This window comes from Canis lupus, chromosome 17 (assembly GCF_003254725.2).
Source record: "Canis lupus dingo isolate Sandy chromosome 17, ASM325472v2, whole genome shotgun sequence".
Classification (NCBI taxonomy): Eukaryota; Metazoa; Chordata; class Mammalia; order Carnivora; family Canidae; genus Canis; species Canis lupus.
Window position 1 is genome coordinate 16,145,951 of NC_064259.1, and position 21,647 is coordinate 16,167,597.

At 45.3% G+C, this 21,647-nt stretch overlaps 1 protein-coding gene across 16 annotated transcripts in view; it reads left to right on the forward strand.

Moving 5' to 3' along the window:
- The window catches only part of TDRD15 (tudor domain containing 15), a 240,743-nt gene that overhangs the window by 125,301 nt on the left and 93,795 nt on the right, over positions 1 to 21,647 (forward strand). For 11 of the 16 annotated variants that reach the window (XR_007402956.1, XR_007402962.1, XR_007402957.1 and 8 more), the window contains 2 exons: positions 3,006 to 3,057; positions 9,916 to 10,023. The exons of 2 other annotated variants lie outside the window; for them this stretch is intronic. The gene's annotated coding sequence lies outside the window, so the exon portion shown is untranslated. The remainder of the gene's footprint in view (positions 1 to 3,005; positions 3,058 to 9,915; positions 10,024 to 21,647) is intronic. 3 more of the 16 variants (XR_007402961.1, XR_007402963.1, XR_004806239.2) reach the window with 1 other exon arrangement.

Here is a 21,647-nt window from a genome sequence, read left to right on the forward strand (position 1 = left end):
GGTAGTGGGGGGATGTCAGTTGTGTGACATTCCAACTTCAGCAGTTGTTGCCCAATGGGTATTCTATGTAGGGCCTGGTACCAGTGCTCTTCCTGGAGGTAGAGGGGAACAGAGGTAGAGGCTGACCCTGGGGCTATGGGCCATATATGGGTTTTGGGTTCAGCCCCACCTGTGACTGAATTTAGGGAGACACTAATAACAAAATGGACGTGAAAGTACCACACAAATAGTGTGTGCTCTTACTCTCTGCGTCCTCTGATACCTTGATTCGTTGACCACCCTCCTGCTCCCTCTCAGGGGCCATCAGCAGGATGAAGTCATTCTACTGTTGCCAGGCAGTGATGACTATGGTGAACTAATGAGGACATTTTCTGAGGCAGTGATAGCTATAGGACCATGACCCTGGCCTGGGCTTACAAACAGGAACTCGATTCAGCTGTGGTCTGTGATACTTATTGCTACAGTATATATCACACTCACAAAGGATCTCATTAGCGCCTGGGGAAATCTTCCTCCCTGGCCCTTTTCTTTTCTAACAGTGAGCAGTTTTAATTGCATTCAATCACCTTTTACTATGACCTCAATGTTATTTCACCATTTTCTTATCTTACAGCTTCTCTCTGAGAGTATATTCGTGCTTGTAGCCTGCACTTAGTGGGTGTGAAATGGTTATACACAGAGCTGTCAGCGGGGGAGTAGATTGACATTTAATAACATTATCTAGGAAGTGTCATGGCCTCCATTTTTGTGTACAATGGAGAATCTATTTTCAGCTTATACCCCATCTGAAGCTATTTTTCTAGGCAAAAAAAAAAAAAAAAAAAAAAAAAAACAGAATTTACCCACCTATTTCCTATTACCACAGTGTGACCAGAACACAGAAGTGCCTACTACCATGGTGTGACCAGAACACAGAAGTACCTAGAATAAAAGATTTGGATCAGAGTAGTGTGTGTTACACCTTCAGTACCTGGGAGGTCTTAAAATGCAGATGTGTGAGCCTCATACTTTGGAAATTCTGATTTAGTAGATCTGAAGCAGGGACCAGGCACCTGCGTTTTTTGCAGTCTATCCAGGGCATTTCCATTCCTGGACCGCACTTTTAGAACCACTGGATTAGAAAAATGAGTTAAAGGCAGAGAGCTGCAGGATTCCTTCCTACCCCCACCCACACCCTGAAACCTTTCCCCACCAATAGTTAATTAGCACCTGGTGGATATAAACCTCTTCAATGAGTCAGTTGATAAAGTCTTAAAGTTCAGGTGTCCATATGCCCTGTTCCTTCTAGGGTCATGATTGTTGTAGATCAATTAATATCTGTTAATTGTTTTTAGTGCCTCCTTTCCCCCTTGAAAAGTGTCTGGGTTTGGACGATAAATTATATAGTCACCCTATTTTAAAGTGAACTTAGAGCAAGCTTTGTAAAGCAAGGAGATGTCGCTTTCTGCAAACATAAGCTCCAGAGATGAGTTAATCACTTCCCTGACCAGTGCTGTTGGAATCTGAGGGTGGGAGGAATGAGTATATATATTTGCTGAGTGGTCCTCTCTAGTGTCCCCAGCTAGGGATCACCCCAAGAAGGTTAGAAAGCTCCTGATCTCTGAGGCTTCTGAGGCATAAGTGACAAAAAAAAAAAAAAAAAAAAAAGCCATGGGCATATTTCTAGAAGCATAACAATCTTCTTAAAATTATGGCTTACTCTCAATAAATTCAAATCTGTTTACCATCTACCTTCCTACATACGATGGCAACAGAAAACCTTCATTTGTTCTAATCTCAACAACCTTCTCTCTTGTTCAACATTCAGATTTTATTTTCACAAATACAGAACTGCATTCTACATTTGAGGATGTTATTTAAGGCCAAGAAACTCCAATAAAAAAGCATTTATCAGCAGTTAAGTTTGTTTGAGGATTACCCACTGCAAATAAAGCCAAGCTCCCCTTTTAAACTGAAGCATGCTATTTCAGGAATGTGACCCCTTTCATGAATAAATGACATGGTGACATTTACAGATAAAGCAAGATTTAACTGCTATGAAAGGAGGTGACAAATGTCAGGATGTCAATAATGATCCGTGAACATAATGGTTTCTTGCCTGAGTGCTGAACAGATACATAATGTAACTGCTGCCTGCCAGTGTTCTGCAGGGAACGAGCCCTGCAGTCTGGGAAGAGCCTAGAAGGCTCCCAGAACCAGGGGACCGTGAGTCTTGAGTGATGGGTACATGAGGTGGGGTCTGAGTGCAATCTGGCTAATAACCAAAGCTATTAATTCCTTCATGATGTTCTTATACCTACACTCCAGGAAAGATGAAGTTTTTCTATCATCAATGGCTAAATGTTGTCAGAGGTGGATTTGGATGTTGTGAAAATAGCTTCCTGATTATGCCTTCATCTTCCTGAAGAGCCAAGGGTTTAGAGAAAGTGCCAGGAAAAACTGTGCACCGTCAACGGCATGATGGGGCCAGGGCCTGGGCTGTGCCTTACGAAGGTGGTGCAGGCATAGAAGCTACACGAAGGGCGCCGCCCTCGCCGCCATGGGGCCAGCCAGCTGTCTCAGCAGCACATGGCCAGTCACGGAACACACTAGCCAAGTGAGGTGGCTCAGCTGGACCAGCTCACACCACAGCGACCCTTTCCTCCCCTTTCCTCTGGGCCGTTTCTCCTACCTTGGATTCAGGGCACTGTTCCCTCCTGGTTCTGCTCCTACTGCTTTGAAGGTGTTTCTTATTTTCTTTGACTGGCCTTGAACTCTTCCCTTAAAATAAGATGCTCTTGGGCAGTGGTAAGTGTTCTACAACCAACTCTTAGAAAACAAGCTCCTGATAGTTTGCAGTTTCCTGTGGCACAAGTACTCTTGGTGTTTCTACAGTCGCTGCTCACATGGTGAGTGCTCTCCTCCCCAGGATGGCATTGTCATTTTCATGCAAAGAACTCCCAAGTGTGTCCTGCTCCCTCCTCAGCTAATCCAGAAGATAACTTCCTCTGCTTTCCCCTTTGCAGGTGTCCTTCTTGATCCCCTCCTTCATCTCTCCCTGATCACCTCCCAGGCAAGGTGAGTCCTGACCTGACCGCTCCTCCTCTGTGATGCTTTCTGGTCTGGCTCCCGGTCTCCAGATCCACAGTGGCACCCAGTCCCCAGGCCTAGGCATTGTTCTCTTTTCTTATAATATGTTGAAGCTCAACAAGTGTCCAGTCACTACCTCATTTAACAATGAACAGAGGCCCTGAGCTACTAATTGACCCCCCAGGAGCCCTGTGGTGTGTTGCATCTAAGTTGTGACTAGAACCTAGGTTTCTTAATTCCTAGGACCAGTGGGAATTTCATATGTAGCATCCTATTTTCCATGACTCCTAAAGGCCAAGATCAAGCTGAAACCTCTGTCCCCTCAGCACCGCCCCCACTTGCCCCACAGTGGCCCTCTGTTGAGATCCTTGGACAGGGCCACATCAGTGGTTGGGGTTGCAGAAGCTGTTGACACTTGTTATTCTGGAGCCTCTAGTACCAAATGGTGGCACATTTTGCTTAGCCTTCCTTTGGTGCCTTGGTACAGATGTGATTTTCTTGACAAATACCATGGTCCTGTCCCCTGTGGCTGCCAGAAAAGCTGTGAACTTTAAGAACAAAAGCAGGTCAAGAAGTGGGGTTGTCATACCTGGCACTGACAGGCCACCAGCTTCCATCAGCAGTGTTGAGCAAGGCTTTGGTTTTTCTGCCTCTGCTGGGGAAGATTTCTTTTCTTTTCTATTTTCTTTTCTTTTCTTTTTTCTTTTCTTTTCTTTCTTTTCTTTTCTTTTCTTTTCTTTTCTTTTCTTTCTTTTTCTTTTCTTTTCTTTTCTATTTCTTTCTTTTCTTTTCTTTTCTTCTTTTCTTTTCTTTTTTCTTTTCTTTTTCCATATAAGGAGGCCTTTCTAAAACAAGGGATGATATTCCTGTATCTTTCTTCCTGTATTTTGTGGGTCTGGATTATGCACCTTGCCTTGTGTGTGTGAGTCGCCCCAGGCTCCATTATACCGTAAGGTGAAGCCAGAGGCCTTCCCAGGCCCAGAATTAGTGAGGTTGGATCTGAGTGACATGATTCAGTACAGCGAAGGAAGAAGATTTGTTGGCTGGAAGAGTCAAGGATGATTTTCTGGGTGAGGGAGGCTACAGGCAGAGCTTTGAAGAGTCACAATTCAGTGTGGCAGTGGAGTCACGCAGGACCTCTGCGGTGCGGAGGAGGCTCAGAGGAGGGAAAGAGTGGCTCTCTTCCTCAGGTCTATCTCCCATCTTTGTGAGTCTGCCAGGGAATACACAGTCCAAGGAAGCAGGTCCTCTGGGGGAGAGGACACAGAAGTGTAAATGACTTTAGAAATTTTCCTAAAAGGAAGAACAAATGGGGGGCCCCCTTCAGAGAATATTCCTGGCCCAGTAGGGGCCACAGAGTCAGGGTGGGCCGAGCTCGCAGGCCAGGGCAACCATCTCCGTGCTCACTCTCCCATGTGCAGTCTGTGACCTCTGGCCACAGTGCGGCCAAGGACTTGGCCATTCCAGGAGGTCAGTGAGGCCTGTGTGGGCAACACGGCTGGGGGCTGGGGGCCCTGCACCTCCTTAGCAGGTTCTAAGGCATTGCCTCAGAGCCCGACTGACATTTTTCTTTCTCAACACTAACTCCCCTCCATCGTGCTTTGCTCCTACAAGCTGACAAGATTTCATCCCAAGGCAGGAGACTCTCAACACTGTCATAAAGTACATGTGGAGAAGAGCTAAGACGTAAATGCATTTCACTGGAAGTCAATTTTGTCTGGAAGTTTCCCTGTGGTTGGAAGTTTCTTTGAAAACTTGGTGAATCTTAAGATGTCTGGTAGGAAGGGTTTGCTGCTGCCTTCCTGCTGCCCAGCCCTGTCTGCTCTGACACTCCTCCTCCTCTGTGCTCTCCACGGAGCAGGGCGGAGGAAGGACGATGGATATTGCAGGGTAACGGTTGGCAGAGAACACTCACTGAGGCCGGAGCCCTACAGTGCTTAGTGGGGTGTGCCCAGGCCACCTGTGCTGGAGGCCCTTGAAGATTTTTTTTTCTTTCTCTACAGGTGGCAGATCCCAGACAATTCCCTCCCTAAGAAGTACACATAAGCACAGGATTCTTTAGTCTAGGAGGAGCCACAGAGTCTGTGTTTGAAGGAGCTGTGTTCTGTGGGCTGAGCAACTTTGTAGAGGCAGAAGCAAGGCCAGAGCCTAACGGGAGAGGAAGAGGGTGACAAAAGAGAACCTAAAACTGCTCTGTTGACATAGGGGCTGTGCCTTTGCTATGTCATGGCAGAAACTCGGCCAGTGTGATTCTGAGACGGTCTGTTGTGTTTGGGCTGGTGGACTTGGGCAAAACGGGACATGGGACTCCCAACTTGGGGAGCAAGGAGACAGTCCCAGTGAGCTGCCATCCGGGAGTGTCCCCAGCTGCCTGGGAGAGTGTGTGAGTACATGTGTGGGAGGGTCTGTGTTGCCTCCAGTGACCTCTGCCCTCCGTGTGGGAATCACGTTGTTGGTGGGCACTAGATGCTGAGGGTCCTGATACTCAACTTTGAGGCTTTCCTTTTTAGCACCATATTCCCCTGGCTCATCCTCACACGGTGCTGGAGTTCTGCACTTCTACAGCTGAGTGTCAATCTCCGTGAGGGGAATTGGTTTCAAAGAGGGTGCCCACATGTGGGAGGAGACAATTGGTTTCAAAGAGGGTGCCCACATGTGGGAGGAGACAAAGCAGGAGGGGGGGGCCTCAAAGACCAGAGGTCAGCAGGAAGGCTCTCAGCAGATCTCAAACTAGTGGTGAGGAGCAGTTCCCCCAGAGTCCTTGCTTCTCACCTTCCCTGGGGTTCATGACCAGTTCTCAGAGAGGACACCTGCTAGGAGACGCCGTTTTTTTGCAGTCTCAGAGGAGCAATTGAGTTATTATTTTTATTTAGATGGAAAAGGCATTGGTGACCCTGAAAGATAGGAAAAATAGGAATATTTGGCATTTAACTATGTAATTCTTCATGTAAACTTTATGCATTTAGAAACTTGTTGAAAACTGCTTTGGGTTCAGGCTCTGTCAAGGATATTGAAGAGAAGAAGACCCAGTGTCTCTCAGAATTCTTTCTCTGGCTAGTGCTGCCATTATTATTATTATTATTATTATTATTATTATTAATCATCCTCCTCCTTACCACCACCACCACCACCACCACCACCACCACCACTAGTACAGCAGAGTTTTATTGGATTTAGGAAACGTACCACCTCTAGGGGGAAAGCTGGATCTGCCTACACCTGGCAAGGGCTGCTGGGTGGCGCTCTAGTCTTGTACTCTGGTCCCTGGAGGTGAGATGGGCTGTGGCATCCTGCTGGGAGAGGGCAGAGTGCTCAGGGGCAGGGGGGAAATCACACTGACTCTTATTCTGTGGAAGCAGTTTTATTCTGAGAACTCCACAGGGTTGAGAGCAGTGCGCATGTGGGCTAGAGTTGGCATTTGGAAGACAGTCTCAGGTTTCTGCCCTTGAAAACTTGAACATCTCTTTTCATGTTCTTCCTTGATCTTGTAGTCAGGGTGTCTGGCCCACTGGACTCCAGGCTTCTGGAATTCAGACACTGTCTCCAGAGAACAGAGCATGGGTCTGAGCATCTGGCAGGTCCTATCCTGCCTTGGCTGGATTAAACAAAGGGCAGGACACCTGCTTCAGAGAGCTTTCCTGTCTCTACCAGGCAGCTGGAAATTAGCAGCCACTGGTGTTGATGGTTCCTTGAGAGGGATTTTTGAGTCGGCACTCTTGGCCTTGCCTCTCTTAGGCAGCCCAGCCTGTCATAGCAAAATACCATTGACTGTGTGACTTAAACAACACAAATTTATTTCTCCCAGTTCTAGAGGCTGGAGGTCCGAAATTAAGGTGACTGTCAGCTTAGCTCCTGGTGACAGCCCTCTTCCTGGTTGTGGACTGCAGTCTTCTTACAGTGTCCTCATGTGGTGGAAAGAGAGAGTGTCAGGTCTCTTGTGTCTCTTTTTATAAAGGCGCTGAGCTCATCCTGTGGTCTCTACCCTCTACCCTCATGATCTGACCTAATATCCTCCTAAAGGCCCCATTTCAAATTATGATCACACTGGGGGGGTCAAGGCCTTAATGTATGGGTTTTGGAGGGACGCAAACATGTAGTCCAGAACACTCTGTGTCCTCTTACCTTTGCCTTTGAGCCTCCTTAATTCCCTCACCCAAAGACAAATAGGAACCATACTCTCCTTCCCCTAATCCTCTGTTCCTGAAGGGTTCTAGCTCCAGTCAGGAGAATGGCCTTACTACTTCAGGAGCTGTGTTCTCAGCCAGATTTGCTCAGGAGAGGGAAATGATATTTTCTGGGAATGACGTTCTCAGCTTCAGCCTATGCCTCTAGAACTCTTACTGTTTGGTCAGTTTGGTCCAAATTCAGACTGAGCTGGTGTCCTTTCGACTCAGCTCCCTGGGGTCAGTGCCTGTGACCACTGCTGCTGGCATAGTAGGCAGCACAGGCTTCCTTGATAAAACCGTGGCCCTGGGAATGCTTCAGGAAATGAGGCTTTTCACTCTCAGTGCTTTATCCTATTGAAACTTCAGGGTTGTAATGATGCACACATATGGGGGAAGTTAAGATGAAAACTAAAGCCTTATTTTAACAGATCTATGAAAATAAATATGGCAATGTGCCAGTGTTTCTGGGAGAAATGTGCATGTATGTGTGCATGTGTGTGCCTATATCTATGCGTAAGCTTGTGTGGGTCTGTATGGTCCACATTAGAACAGTGTAGTTAGGAGATCAGTATTCTAACGTAAAATATAGAAGAAAATACTGTGCATCTACAGTTACACTGAAAATCATCTCCTAGCTATTGTAATGAGAGAATAATTTAACCAGGACAATAAATCATAAAACCCAGTTTCCCGTTGACCAGTCCCTTGACTTGTCCCCAGGTCTGCTTCCTGCCAGTCCTGTCTCCCCATCCCAGGCACCGATGTTTCTATGTGTGGAGCCACAGACACTAGTGAGTTGAGCAGGGCCTGCTCCGGGGCTTTGGCTTCACTGGGCTCGTTGTGACTTTTAAACTTCTAGGATGAACGAACGGCATGATGCCAATTTTCGGGTGTGGCATTTGGGTGAATGAGCCAAAAGCAGCTGGGGGGTTATAAACATGTATATATTATGGAGCAGTACGTAGTAGTCAGGCCTCAAAGGCTGGTGTTTCTCATATCCCACAGTTTTATGGCCCCATACCTTTAAATATTCATTTCCATTGCTCTACATGAGGACATAAAGTCAGACTGTGCTCCCACAAGCCGTGGTGGGTGCTGTTCCCTGTAGTCCTAACAGCCAGGTCCTTGGGAGGAGAGAGTCGCCTCCTCCCCCAACATAACCCAGGAGAGAGTGACCGCTCCAGGCCAGAAGAGCTGGCCTGACGGTCAGTGTTCACAGGGTCCTCTGCCCAAGGGTCACCCCAAGACATTCTCTTTTCTCTTTTGCCCCCCCCCCCCCAGTGTCAGACCTGGTTTCTGCATTATATGTATATATGTCTGTGGGTAACCCACCAGGAGGATTTGTATACCTGTACCCTGGGGCCTGCGTCACAGCTCCTGAAACCTATCAGCTGGTCCATATCCATTTGCTCCATATCCAAGGAGTCTCCCACGAAAGCTGCTTCTTGACCGTGGCTTTCACAAATGAATACACTGGCTGTGAGCAAAATATGCTGTGGGAAGAGCGAGGAATGAAGCCACACAATCAGGTGAATTGGCAGAGTTACCCATTCACAGTTTTGCCACCGGATAGTCCCCTGGGCGGGGCTCACTTGCTGGAGGTGAGGCCTGTGATTCGGGGGTGTGCTACCAAGTGATACCTCTGGCCCCTGGGTCAGGCGTCGTGATTGAGCTGCCATAGCTGCTAGAGAGCCTCCTTTGGTGTGTGGTCCTCAGCCTGCAGAGCATCTGTTGGCTGATGAGAATTACTGGGCTATTGAAACTTTTTGCAGCTTATAAAAATGACCTAAGTTGAGTGCACAGTTCCTTTTCCCTGTGGAGTACCCCGAACTTCTTCAGTTTCTTAAGAGTTGGGCTCAAAGAATCGCTGATCAAGCTGTATCATTTCAGGTGTGTACACAATCACCATTACCGGGTAGGGCATCTGTTCTAGAGTGATCAGGAAATCTGCTTTGGGGGCAGGACCCACAACGACCCACAGCAAACAGTTAACATTTTATGTCTCTGTGTTACAATGTCCTTAGTTCACCTGAGCTCGTGTCAATGAAAGGTGGTCATCAAATGAGGAAGGAGGCTCAGATTTGGGGCCACAGCGTGTTGAAATGTAGTATTATGAGGTAATGTTAAACATGATGTGAGAGCACCTCTCCATCTCAGCATTTCCAAGAGCAAGATGAGGTAACTGAGCAAACTGTCCTCACCCTGGCATGACATGACTGCAGGTTTAATTGTAACAAAATGACGTCGAGGGAGTGGCAGGAATGTGGTCGGCAGGCCCCACAGCTGGGCATTACCCATGAAATGTGGAGTCACACGATAGCCCTCAAAGCCAGACTTGGCTCCTCCTTTTCACTTTGTATCTCTACCTAAAATTTATAGGGTTACTTCTCCTCCCACATCCTTTTGTGCCATCTTCCATTTTTAGAGCTGATGCCAGCTGCATGGCCATAATTCCCACATTGCAGGGGAGAAATCACTTGGCCGTTCAGCAGTGACCTTGGTTCTCGTACCACCTCTGTAAGATGGCCAGACAAATGTTGCCCTCCATTTATACACAGCTGGAAACTAAGACTCAGAGAGGTCCCGTGACTTATTCAGAACCATCCAGCTGATTGGAGACAGGGCTGGCACCAGAACCCTGCACTTCTGAGTTCTAATCCACTGCCATCTATACTTCCAGCTCGCTGCCATCCGAACCCAAGAACTGTCTGTAAAGGAACAACAAGTTTTCCCCAATGATGCTTGACCTTCACAATTCATTTCAATCTTCATCTTTGAAATGTCTGAAGTAAGTGGTGGTTTTATTCCTGAATACCCTCCTTTCTAGCCTCCATTTCTGGGTGCTGCTCTGATGACGTTCCAGTGCTGTGGGTGACCCTTCTGTTCCCAGCCCTCCATATGTCCTTAGAGAAGAGCCTTGAAATAGCCAGGCCTGGGCAGCGAGAGCAAATGGGTTATCCCAGCTGGCTTCTCCTTGGGGAACGTTGGTGAACGCAGCCGTGCAAGCCTTGGCACACCGCAGGGACTTGATAAACATCAGTTCAATGAAAACTTTAGAATTGAAACAGTGATGCAAGTTGAGGAATGGTCCAGATGGTGAGCTGAAGGCATTTGCCTTTGGGGTCCTCTGTCACTCTGGAAGCTCCCCCAGTGTTCCTGACATCGAAAGGATTTGTGCTTTTCATTTTCCAAACATATTCTCAGAAGAGGCCAGAGATTCATCGATTCTTACAAATGACTGGTGTTGGTTTTGAGATAGACTTGGGGGTTAAAAGAAGTAAAGCCCAAATAAAGACAGGAAGCTTTGGTGACAGGATTCTTGACATTGGCCAGCACAAGTAGCCAAGAGTGGGACCAGGAAAAATAATTTTGGGGTTCCCTTCCTCCTGAATAAAGTTCTTCTGGCATGGCTGGGATCTGGCAGTTAGGAAAGGTTTTAGATGCTGCAGCATTGCACGGGTGAGCTGTGCTTTCTGCCCAGTGCTGGGCATATCACAATCCCTTTCCTTCCTGAGCCAACTGAATTAATTGGGAAAGGGAGAGAGCCCCAGTGACTTGTGCTCTGACAAGCCCTTGGTCTCTTTGAGCTCGATGACAGGCAGCCAGACTTCAAAGGCCCTCGGTGCCCTCCTCCTTTTACCCTGCCTGTCAAGAGAGGCTGCAGAGGAGCGAGTGCTAGGGCGGGGGAGTCGGTCTCCCTGACATTTGTCCTTCCCTAGCTGCCGACAGCCAACTCCGGACCAGCTCTGTAGCCTGCTGCCACGGCCCTCCAGCCTCTCACACCAGGGAGACAGCTCGGCCTCTAAATTTAGCAGGAGGAGAGGAAGGGGAGGTCAGCATGTGCAGGGTGAGGGCTGAAGGTGGAAGCAGAACGAAAGCGACAGTGGACCAGTGGGGGCAGTGAGAGAGACAAGAGGGACTGAGGGCAAGCGCTTCTCGCCTGAGTCGCTGTTAGGGATGGAGAGAGAGGAGAGTCTTTTAAAGAGTCTGTAAAAATGTAGCATGTGAATTTTCACTATTAGTAGCACGAGGCATCGCTGATGTGAGGAGGCCGAGTTCCAGCCCTCTTGCAGGGCAGCACTAACTAGCCCCGTGAAGCGGCTGCACTGACTGCGACACAATGGGACCAGCGACGTTTCCATCTAGTAGAAGGCAAGGCAGTGGAGGGGGTGCTAATTAAGCCCTTGTTGTGAGACAGGACTGGAATTTTCACATTTCACTACTTATTTAATCTCCCAACAGGTGGACGAGAGAGAGCTTTCAGGATAATTTCCTTTTCTGAGTTACGGATTAAAGCTGTGGCTCAACTTGCAGATTTTAGGTGAATAGTCTAGAATTCTATTAGCTCTTGATTGATCATGAACCCTTGCTCTTTGCACTGTTGTCATAAATGAACATGAATGCACTGAAACCTCTCCCCCCAGAATGTTAGTCTCTAGCTCTGACCTCTTCCTTTAAAAAGGTCCCATTTCTTATTTTCTCTTTAGTGGGTGTGATGTGTTCTTTTGATTCTCTCATGATTGTCTTTACACTGTTGCTTAACTTAGCAGACCATGTGGGTCTTAAGGAGGCTTGGGTGAGTTTCAGGAAGCTTTCCGTCAGATCGGGGCTGAAATTCTGAATCAGAGTACCTCTGTGGCTAGCTGGGGCTCCGAAAGCTTGATGCCTTCAGTAAGCCGTGCACACCTACCTAAAATAATTTCGGTGTGCATCCTACCAATCTCAAAGGGAAGCTTTTGGACAAGAGAAGCACTGGGATTGGAAACAGGATGCTGCATTCAGCAAGGAAGCAACCTTAGCCTGGAAGTACGTACGTCTCCTTATTTTAATGGCTAAATGACAAGATTGAGATTATTCTGAAGTATGTTTATCACTGTGCTGTTACTACCTGTTGCTTGGCAACCAAGAGTTTGAGCAGTCATCAGTGAAAGGACCAACACTTCCCCGTCTGTGTCCGTTTCTGGCTGGCATCTGTGTGGGGCTTGGCGCTGGGCAGGAGGTGCTCGGCTGGCTTTTGCCTCACCCCAGAAAGTTGCTTGGCAAACAATAGGCACTTACACTATGCCGTTGTGACCACATAGTCAGATGAAGGAAGGAAGGACTTGTCCTAATAGGATCTTACCTTTTTTTTTTTTTTAAAGCTAACCTTCCAATGAATCCTGGAAGCATTTTTTAAAAGGGAAGGGGTGGAGTAGGTCTCTGAAAGGAGGCATGTGTGCGTGTTTGAAGGAGAAGAGGGAGGGCGAAGATCAGGTCAAGCAGAGTCCTGAAAGAGAAAGGTCTGAGGGCTCTCAGGTTCTATCTATCGGCGGCTGCCATCCCACAGGCTACATATGCTGACGTGCAGGTCACCCTACAGGTCAGGAGCCTGGCCGCCCTCCACCCCAGGATCTTGCTTCCTCTACAGTCTGTGAGGCCACTGCTGTGCCAGGGCTGGCTGGGAGGGTGGGTTGTTTGCTCTCTGACAGGCCAGGCTCTGCATCTCCCACCTCACTTGGTAGACGAGAGCCTGACCCTCCAGAGTGTCGGGCATAGGATTCCCTGCTCTGAGCACAAATGCATCCACATGAGCAGTGCGAGCCTATTTGTTGTACAAGAAATGACTGCCGCGTTATGAAACATGGCTCATTTCAGGCTAACGTGCCTTGTTTCCCCTGCAGCTCTTTTTATGTTAAAGCCTGTCTCTCCCAGTGTTATCTGATGGTTTCCTAGGAGATGCCCTCACCGGCCAAGCTCTCTGCTGATGCTGGAGTTGGATATGATCTATAGGCACTAAATATCTGCTTTGTTCACTCCGCACTGTTCTGCCCTTTCTCCCTGGGCTGGTGGCTAGTTTCTTGCAAGGGTCCCTAATGGCTGTGCAGAGAGGGAAAGGCTAAATGTATCTGTCTTCCCACATCTTCCACAGCCATGAGCTGGGCTCAATCTCGGCTCTGATAGATTTACTCACTAGTACTTTTTCCTTTCAGGCTAATGTAAAGAATTTGTTAGTTGCTGGTGGGTTTTCCAAACTGAGAAAAAGTTGGTACCCAGACACATTGCCAGATTTCATATGAGCGAGCACAGAGACCCCTTCCTGAGAAGGCGAGGTGAAGTTATCCTTATTACACCTCAGCCTCTAGCTCTGTAAAATGGAACCTCTGTGGTAACATCTGGAAGCATCAGCAACGGCTGCGGGAAACTTAGAGTAGGAAGCTTTACTTCCTATTTGTTAGTCTTTTCTGACAGAGAGGTCCAAATATAGCTCCAGGCTGGCTTTCCATAATGTGATGAGAAGACAGGGCGTCCCTGAAGTTTGAGGGAGCCTGCTGTCACTGGTGGGAGGGGGGCTTGACAACTTGGGCAGTATCCACACAAAGATACAGTTTCTAATCTGTCAAAATTGCTTTTTCTTAGAAGCCCTGATTATATTAACACATTCTCTATCTGATCTGATTGTGCCTCGCTCAGAAATTTTCTTCTCGCAACTGTAAGCAAAGCCAATCAAATTACATTGAGATTAGGAAATAAATATACACTTTAGGGGAAAAAAGCATGCATATATATTATTTTCAGATTTGAACTTAAAGGTAAATCACATATATCATGGTTTAGCACTAGATTTCTGAAGTGAGAAGTCAGTAGAAGATGGCAAACAGGACCTGAAAGGAAATAAGAACTCTTAGAAGAGAATGTGATAAAAATGAGTGTCTGAGAGCAAAATGCAGTTCAACCCGTTTCCTGTAATGACACGAGAACAGATAATAAAAGAAAAGTAGAAGGCCACTATCTGTTTCAGTGAAGCCAATAATCCCGGGAGACCAAATAAGTCAGTATTTGCTTCAAAAAGAAAACCTCTTCATCTTTCCTCATGCCTGGCCCTGTCTAGGGTTCCATGGAGGGACACGTATTTGGTTGAGCTCATCAAGGGTCCCCCAAAATAGAATGAGTGCTTGAACAGGTGAAGAAGTCTGTGTCTACACTGCAACTGTTTACACACAGGATTATATTATCTACACTCTGACAGCTTCATTTATATATTAACTATAGATCTTTGTCTCTGGGTGGGCCAGCTGTGTGGTCAAAGTTAGAGACGACAGCATGACATAACAGGTAACAAACTGAACCTAATTCTTGTGCCCAAAACAAGGCTGCATACACAAAGTGCTACTAGGAGGCTCCACCCAGGCCATCTTCAAACCTCTGGAACTTTCCAGTTATTGGGAAAGGCTTGACTCTTAGGGCCTCTAGAGTACCATCCAAATTAGTGGCACTCAAACTCATTTGATGAGGAACTGTAGTAAAAATAACTTGATGATGGCAACTAGTACACAGGTACCTATGTAAAGATCTGTGCATATAGATAAAAATGAAACATACTATAAAATAGTATTTCATCACATTATGTTGGACTGATATTTTTCATTTCATTTCATTGCAGATAACTGATTATGATTCTCTGAATTTCACTACTCTGTCACTAATCTAGAACCAGGTGTAGGGATAGATAAGGTACATCTTGAGACCATTAAGGCTGTCATTCTTTTGGGCCTGGAAGAGGACAGCTTCATGTAGCAACCCTACCACATCTGAATGCCATATGACAAAATACTATAAAAACACAACACACTTAAAAACTTTGATGGATCATCATTTTGTTTCACCATAGTAGACTGAGTCAAATACAGGTTATTTGAAGTGAACTTTAATGTTACAAGTATTTTATTGGTTTAGTAAAAGAAAATAATCATTTTCTTTACATTATTTTGGCAAGGGGAACAGTGGAAAAAGATGTTAGTATTCATTGAGGCCTTATGTGTGCCTAGTACATTACATGTGTTATCTTACTTAATCCTCAGGGTCACCCCGAAAGGAAGGTATTATCCTCATTTTACAGATAAGGAAATGGAGGTGCAGAGGAATTTAAATGATATGTCTAATTCCATGTAACTTGTCAGTGAAGAAGCCAAGATTCATATGTGGGTCTGTTTCATTGGAAGGCAGATGTCCTTTCACCTACACTCACCTACACTCAGCTACATTCCATATAAGCTTTCAGGTGAGCTCCAACTTCATTATGTTGGCAAGCAAAGATGACCGACATTTCTCTAAGAGGTCATGCGGTTGCCCCTGGGTTCAGGGATAGTCTAAACATAACTGAGGCAAGGGGATTTTGATTCTATCATAAACATTTCCTGGGCAGGAGACCACGTTCTGGCCCTTACTTAGAACACAGGTGGAATTTGCAGTCAAGCTACTGATGTCAGAACTTCAAACACAAAATCCTGTGAATGGTCATGTACACTTGAGATAAAAAATACTCTGCTCTTCCAAAGAGCAGCTTATACTGGCCTGCCAAGAGACTGAGCCATTGCTGGGGGTTCTTTGGCTGGAGGATTTAATTGTTGGTCCTGGGACAGGACACCAAATAAGGGACATGTTAGTGTTGTGAGTAGGAGTGCTGGCTCTGGACATCGCAGCTATGGGTTCCAACATGGAATGAGCCACTGTGCTAAAACTACTTAATCCTTGTGAGCCTGTTTCCTCATCTGGAAAATGAGATAAATTATATCTATTTATAGAACTATTATATGAGGATTATATAAGTAAAGCTCATAGTAATATTATTAGATATTATCCCTATTATTATTAGTTGTCACTCAGAGCACTTAGCTCTGCTGTCCTCAGTACTCAGCACTTGCATTCATGTCTAATTTCGGGTACTGGGCAGAAATGAAGCCTTTGTACCTGCCACCAGAAAGGGCTATCTATTTTTTAGGAACCCACAAGATCACCATTTATTTATCCAAAGGCACCTGATTCTTCAGTGTTTTATGTTACTAAAAAGGGGTCTACTTTGAAAACAGCAAGGCCTTGAGGAGAAACTAAATTTTGTCCTGAACTCAAATCCTTTCAAAATTTCAACTTGCTACACCTCCTCTCTGCCCCTCTTATCTAGGAGAAGATTGTAGATTTTGACTAATGGGATCCATATTAATAGGAAAGTTCGAAAGCAAAGAGAAAATTCTGGTGGAATGGTAGAAAAAGTGAATGAATTTTTAAAAACTGTCCTGCCAAACACCTTTGAATTGATGAAGGCACAGTTGAGAATGTCTCCCAACATGGAGGCTTGAATGGCCATTTTGCTTTTAAAGCCTCAGAGAAGTTCCTCTTGCAAAATTAGCCAAGTTGAGTAGAAGTGAATCAAAGAAGGAACAAAGGCTTTAACTGAGCACTGAGGGCAAAATAAAACCCAGGCCCTCAACTTAGAGTTTCTACAGGTTCAGTTTCCCTGGTTGTTTCTGGTGCTGGTTCCACAGATAAAACCAGAAGAGATGGCTGGAGGGTTATATTGACTCAGACCAGTTATTGTTCAAGAGGGTCACAACTGGGAAGAAACTCACTAGTATTTGAGACAAGTCAGAAGCTGATGTCTTAGATGAGCAAATACCGAGAAATGTTAGGCCTGAGACAGTATATCACAAATCAGAATGAGGCTCCAAATTAGAATTTGCCCTTGTTTGGGACTGGGTAGCCTATAAAACAGTCTGAAGGTGGGTGGCAACAGATAGTGGGCTTTGAGGCTTCCTTTTTTTAAAAAAAATTCTTTTTAAGATTTTATTTATTAAAAAAAAAAAAAAAGATTTTATTTATTTATTCATGACAGACACAGAGAGAGAGGCAGCGACACAGGCAGAGGGAGAAGCAGGCTCCATGCAGGGAGCCTGGTGTGGGACTCAATCCTGGGACTCCAGGATCATGCCCTGGGTCGAAGGCAGGCAGTAAACCACTGAGCCACCCAGGGATCCCCTCTTTGAGGCTTCCTGCTAGCTGGAGTTGTCTAAAGAAGATGGACTGTCCCTAAGGGAGCCACCAGGCTGCTCAAAAGATTTGTTATGATTCAAATGCTGCTCAGTTACTGAAAGGACAATGGTGCCCAAGGGCTGGACCACCATTCTGGATCTTTCCTTGAGGCCACTAACACAGTAATGAAGAGGCACTCTATCACTGGCCAGAATACAGCAGTGGTTCCTGGTTACTGGTCATATCCTAATGCTAGTGGAAAGTCAACAACAAAATGAATCATCTTACGTTTTCATGCTGTGCCTTTTGCTGCAGGCTCTGCTTCTGTCATGGGGCATCTGTAGGCAGCAGTTGGCTACTAATGTTACATGCTGGGCTCAGAGAACCAATTATCCATTTCTTTATTACAGAATACATAGAGACTCAAAGAAGATGCCTGTTCCCCTGACTCTTCTATCCAGGGTCATGACCTTCAAATATATCCTTTCTGCTCAGTCCTGTCTCCCTTCCTAGCTTACTGTGGTGAAAGGTGTGTGCTCAAGTTCTTTCTAGTGTATTTCCTTATCCCAGTTCTCCCTTTCTACCTCAGACTTCAGAGGCCTCTCCTAGCCCCTATTTATTGATTTTCTACTCAATCCTGTTTTCAAAAATCAATAAGAAAGTCTTCCTTATGAACGTAAATGACAGATGTCATTTAAAAATGTGACCTTGGGGCACCTGGGTGGTTCAGTGGTTGAGCATCTGCCTTTGGCTCAGATGGTGATCCTGGGGTCCTGGGATTTAGTCCCATATAAGGCTTCCTGCTGGGAGCCTGCTTCTCCCTCTGCCTATGTCTCTGATGAATAAATAAATAAAATCTTTAAAAGTAAAAATGTGACGTTTTCTCAAGGATATTTGCAATTGAACAGGATGACAGTGTCCCTAACAAACCAATATCTCCTCACTCTTTCCTCTATTTCCAAATTCATGATTTCTTTTTACCCCATTATTTCTAAAAACACACCTCCATCGTCTACTGCCTCCAAAATGGATTTCTACCTTCTTCAGTTTTTAATTAATCACCTGCATCAATTATTTGTCCTTGCTCTTCATCTCCTCTTTGATTTCAACAACCAGTTGATAGTTCCACAACTGTGGCAGTGTTGAAACTGTTTCTTTTGTCCCAGTTCCTAAGATCTACCCATAGGCACCACAATATCCAGGTCTTCACTATCACTAAACAACCTTAAAACCTTGAGCCTGAGTTACGATCTTCCAGCTACAGTCTGTATACCTTTTCCCCTTTCTTCTGCCCTTATTGGCTTTGTTAATAGCTCTACTCTTCAAATCAAATTGACCTGAGTCCTTGGATTGCCATCGCCATTCATGTTAAAGATTCTCAAATCAGTATCTAAGACTCCTGTGTGCCTTATCTTCCTCTGAGTCTGCCATACTGTCTTCTTCCTTAATGAGTGTTATCCCTATGGAGCCAACTAAAGAAGGTCCATGGACCAAGCAGACCCACATCTCAAGAAAAGCTTGGATTTGGAGAAGCTGTAGGTTTTTTGAACAATTGGGCAGCATTTTCTCACCTGTCTAAATGTTTTTTCTTTTAATCTATCTAATCCAAGATACCTTGTCACTTGTGAAAACTCTAAGCAGAGATTTACTGTGACTGCCATCTAGAAAGGTTGAGAGATTTAAGTGCCCCCAACTCACAAAGAGGCAGCTCATGTGAAATAAACATTGTGACATATAAGAAGCAGAAAGAGCATTTATTTTGGACCAGATGTGTCACTGCATATCACCGTAATGGACTGCTCTATGGCTATTGTGAAGTCCCAGGTGATGAGCTGTGGCCAGTCTGCAGAGCTGGCCTTGAGTCTGCAGACTTGTTCCTTTGGAGTGTAGTATCTGAATTCCACACCTTATATGTTGTATGTAACACATTCTTTACAGTGTGGCCAGAGGGACAGTGGGATATTAGAGAGGTGTCTTCAGCTCTTTTAGGAACCCCAGTGAACTCACAGGCTGTAGGGCATGATTTTTCCTGTGGGATTCTCATACCATAGTCTTCTAGGAAATTCAAAATGATGCCCCCATTCCAAGATGGTCAGTGTTCATTTAACTTTAATATGTAGCCTACATTTATGAAGCTAAATTTAAAGTACTGTGCTCAGTCATGTCTATACAGAAAGAAAAAGACATGGATACTGAACTCAAGAAATAATTTATCCTAGTGAGCTAGAGAGTAATGTACACACACCTTTAAATAGAGTAGAAAGCATAATATTATACAAAATTCATGAGAACACAGATAAAGGAATAAGGAATTCTAATGAAAGAAAAGGCAAAGATTGAGGAATGCTTCATAGAGGAGCTGGCATTTGAGCTGTGCCTTGAAGAACAGGTATACCTCAATGGGCTGAAATGAGGAAAGAACAAAGAAAGGGGAGTGGGAAAAGGGCTGTGGGTAGGAACACAGGCGTGGACTAGAATGTGGAATATATATGTTTGGGAACAGGAGGGGACAGTTTGGGGATGAGGCAGGGCATCAAAGGCAGGATGAATAGACCTCAAGTTTAATGTTCATTCAGTAAATGCCAACAGTTGTGCAAAGCACTAGGTTAGCCTCTGAGACAGGAAGGAGGGTTTTTTTTTTTTTTAAGATTTTATTTGTTTACTCATGAGAGACACAGAGGAGAGAGAGAGGCAGAGACACAGGCAGAGGGAGAAGCAGGCTCCATGCAGGGAGCCTGACGTGGGACTCAATCCCTGGTCTCCAGGATCAGACCCTGGGCTGAAGTCAGTGCTAAACCGCTGAGCCACCCGGGGTTCCCAGGAAGGAGGGTTAACAAGGGTATCCTTGCAAGGCCAGGAAGTAGAAGCCACACAAATTCAGGAGCTGCTTTTGGAGCTGGGATGGACCCAGAGCTGTCCGTGGCTGTGGATTTTTCATTGCTTGAGTTCTTTTTGATCACCTCCCTTTCTCTTGGCCTTCTGAGGTGCTCATCCTCAGTCTTCTCTTCATTTGTTAAACCCTGATGATCTGAACCATCTGACCCTTCCGAGTCGCCAGTTCTTGTCTGGTTGATGACTCATCAATTTTCTACCACCTAATTCTTCATTATGTGAGTGGTAACCTAACCCTTCTATGCTTTGGCCAGCTCTGAGTGTAGTTTGTCTTCATATAAATACAGACATATTTTGCCTTGGTAATTCTGCGGCTGCATGTTTTCCCCTGCAGGCACTTACTTTGTTGTTATGTAGGCACATAGTTTCGATTCCTGGGATGGCTTTCAGTGTTATGGATGCACTAGGGGAAAACACACACACACACACACACACACACACACAAACACAAAAACTGTCACAATCAAAGGAGTTCCAACTTCAATGAGTAATGAAGTTGCATGAATTCCAACTTGTGGTTCCAAAAGATTTCCATAAGCCTCTTGATTTCCAAATGAGAAAATCATGATAAGCAGTTAATTAGCTCTTTAAGCAAAGGCAAGCCACCACAGACACTGCTGTGCACTCCACATTCTCAGGAGAAGGAGGCCAGCACCACATCCCGAAGAACATGCAGTGCAAGCATGAAAACGGAGTTCATATAAATTCAAGTAATGTCCTTTGACTTTTCATTAAGCCGGGCATGTCCCAGTTACCCCTTGGGGACTTTCTTAATGTTATCATGGCAACATACAATTAAGTCAGATTACATTTTTTTATATGCAGGGAGCGGTGCTAAGATACCATTCTAAATTATTCATCAGTTCACTTTTCACAAAACAACCCTAGATATGACTCTAAGATGTGCAATATTAAAAAATAGCAGATAATTTGATATTGCTATATCATGTAAAGAAGCTTTTCTTCCCTTCCCCGGGGAGAACAAAAGACTTAATCGAACTCCACATGTGTCCCTGTGTTTATCACAGCTTACCGTATTACTCTGATTTATGTGGCAGATTGTGAACTCCTCGAGAATTAACAGAAATTTCTTCCCCAGGGCTGGAATATTCTGGTTTCAGTATTACGAAGCTGGGAACAGCTTTGAAAAGGAGCTAAATCATTTCTCTCTCTCTTTTTCTCCCTCTTCCCTACTTTGAGGGTGTGTTTGTATGTAAGTTTGACCCTCAGTTATCATATCATGGTTTCTAAGGAGTCATTAAGGGCACTGATTAAATAAAGATACCTTTAGAAGGACATCATCCTAGTGAGCATTAGGGGTCCCTTAGTCTTTGCAATAAGACCTCTGTTTCAAAGGAGAGAGAATGTAGGAGGCTGTTATACAAGGAGAGGCCAGCCTCAGTGTGATAGGGCTTAGTGTGGGAAGATACTCTCTTATGGGTCTCTTGTACTCCTCTATGTCGTCAGGTATGCCAAGATTGGAAGACCCTGACCACTCTTTATCTGGACCATTCTTTTTCGAGATTTGTTAGTAACAAGTAACCTTGAGGGATGGGGTAGTTAGCTGCTCCTCCAAGAAAGAAAGCAGGTTCTCTTACATATTCCTATAAAGCAATGGGTTCTTCGGGCTCACTATTCCTCTCTTGTAATGCGGTCTACTTCCTGTGAATCCATCTAGGGGAATTGGGACTTAGTGATCTTGCTGACCCTCTGGCTACTTTTTGTTATAACAGTTTT